Source organism: Myxocyprinus asiaticus, chromosome 13 (genome assembly GCF_019703515.2).
Source record: "Myxocyprinus asiaticus isolate MX2 ecotype Aquarium Trade chromosome 13, UBuf_Myxa_2, whole genome shotgun sequence".
Lineage (NCBI taxonomy): Eukaryota > Metazoa > Chordata > Actinopteri > Cypriniformes > Catostomidae > Myxocyprinus > Myxocyprinus asiaticus.
Genome location: NC_059356.1, coordinates 7,435,374 through 7,437,851, shown reverse-complemented (window position 1 = coordinate 7,437,851; position 2,478 = coordinate 7,435,374). Strand labels below are relative to the sequence as shown.

Genomic DNA, 2,478 nt, shown 5'->3' with positions numbered 1-2,478 from the left:
AACAGCACTTTGTGGTACCTTGGGGTTTTGGTTGACGGTGTGTTGAAGTGTGTTGGCTTGCTCTGGATGTGCAGCCGTCAGCTGAGGTGGTTGGGTGACGCCGTCACTTGGTGATGGGATGGCTGGTTCTTTGGTCAGTGGCTGGTTAGCAGGGATCTGGGTGCTAGGTTCAGTCAGAGGGCAGGCAGGGCGGATGTTGGATTCAGGCCTTACACTTAGTCATAAGGAGTCTGGCCTGTCCTTTTTTGTCTCCCTTGCGGGTTTCTTCTGGATGAGTTCTTTTAGAATCCTCAGGATCTCTGCTGACTCAGATGTAGCTGCACTGTTCTGCTCTGGTGAGAGGTCAGACTTGGGCTTGTCCAGGGCGTGTCGAGAGGGGCTCCGCTGCTGGCTGTCTGGGCTTGATGCTCTGGCCGATGGGGGTTGGCTATTCCTGGGCCGTCGGCCAACTTCCCACGTGGCTCCACCCTTTGGGTTGTTGGATGGATGTGGCCTGTTCCAGGGTCTTTCAGAGCACCCGGTCTGGTTCTTGGGATGGGCACCATCACGGTTGTGCTGGTCTCTGCTGGCTGGGAACGGTCTCGACTCTCTGCTGAAAAATCTGTCATTGTGGTATTGTTGTGCACCCTCTAGAGCCAGCTCTGAACAGTGATCAGAGACAGGGCAAATTGTTGGATTTTCCACAGTCTTTTCAAAAGCAGTCTTTTGCTTGGCATAGGCCTTATGGGTTAAGTCCCGCAGCTGTTGGGTGGACATACTACGCGGGCAGGCCAGGACCCCTAAGTGGTGGCTCACTGCAGGATGCAGATTCCAGAGGAACAGTGTTCTGAAGTTGAAATCCTCCTCCATTCCTGGCTCATTCTGTGCTCCAAAGTAGGCCCATCAGAGTCTGTTGTAGTAGGCTTGTGGGGTTTCATGTCGGCCCTGTTTAAGGTCCATTGCGGCGATGAGACTTGGTCTGATTCAGGGTCAGAAAACTCTCTAACCAAGGCCTGTTGTAGCTGCTGGTAGTCCGATTTGACCGTTTCTGGTTGCTGATCTAAGAAACTTCGCACATCACGGCTGGAGGTATTTCGGAGCAGATACAATCTGTCTCGTGTGGTCATGTTGGCCTCAGTTTGCAAGTGAAAGTCAATGTCCTGCAGGTAGGCGTGCACATCATGGCCTCCTGCAGGGTTTGGAGTGAAAGTAGGGATGTTTCTGGCCAGCTTGTCAAGTTCTTTGGGAGCCATGCTGTGACTAGTGGCAAGGATTCTCTGGAAGGGCTCCCACCCCCTTGCTGCTGACAGGGGTTCTTGGATGCTGGCTGGTGATGTCTTGAGCAGTGGGCTTTCACCCCCCTTTTGAAATAGGGACTCTTGACTGGGAGGCCTGGGCCCACTGGTCAGGGGAAATTCTGTGGTGTGTGTTTCCCCTTTCTGGTCACATTGCAGTCTGTAAGACTGTTTCAGTTCTCCGTGAACATTGTCAAGTTCGTCTTTTAAATAGTCTCTTTTCTGAACCAGGGCATGGATTTCAGCTCGGGCTGTTTGCAGGTGGCCTTCACAGGCCTTGGCCCTAGCGTCCCTTTCTTTTAGTTCATTCTCTGCTCTCACCAGGAGAGCTTCGGCTTGTTGGAGTTTTCCATCTAATTCCTCTCTGGCTTCCCTCTCCAACTGCTCTCTGTGCTCTGTCTCTACACGAAGATATGACAGGTCACTTTGGAGTCTCTCCACTTCCTCTTTCTCTTGTAGCTCTTGGTCCATTTCATCCTCTCTCCCGCACCGGTCCTGGGCCTTGAGGTTTAGCTGATCTAGGCGACTTTGAGCGTGTGCCTGGTTCCTCCGGGCCTCCTTGGCCTGGAGCTTTAGCGCTGCTGCTTCTTGCTCCAGGTGGATGCTGTTCTTTTCACTCAGCCATGCCTGGACGATGAGGTTGTGGGCTAGGCCCCCGATGATCTTGGCCCATTCTTTGTGGTTGTAGCTCTGGGTCGGATCGTGGGCCATCAGCCTGTTCAAGTCATTGTCCAGCTGCTCCTGGCTCAGGTGCTGTAGGTCACTGGCGGCTTTGGGCAGGAGGGCATTGGTCATGGTGCTTAGCCAGGCTTCTAGGTGATCCCAGTGGGTGGTGGGACTGGATGATCGGGACATACTGGCTCACTGGTGGCGAGAGAAAAACAGCACAAAAAGGCCAATGCAAGTCCGTGCAGAGTTAGCAAGCTACAATAATATGTTATTATGTAAGCTGTGTGTGGTTTTGACTAACTGGTGCAGACAGTTAGTGGGATGTAGGCCGGACACCTATTATCTTGGCCATGATTGGCCAGGTGTGGCAGATTTGTGTGGGTGAGCACCGGGTCTAAATAAAGATTTTTGACAGGGCGGTAGCCAAGTAGGTCACTTAATGACTTTGGCTGTCTGGGTCATCAATCTATTATTCAGCTTTCCCTGATGGCTCTCATAGGTTCGGTCTATGTGAACTGAAAGAAAACAAAAACAC

The 2,478-nt window shown here is 52.3% G+C and overlaps 1 pseudogene; it reads right to left on the bottom strand.

Annotated features, from left to right (window-relative positions):
- Positions 1-219: 219 nt before the first annotated feature.
- LOC127450586 (uncharacterized) lies at positions 220-2,129 on the bottom strand (annotated as a pseudogene).
- Positions 2,130-2,478: the final 349 nt, after the last annotated feature.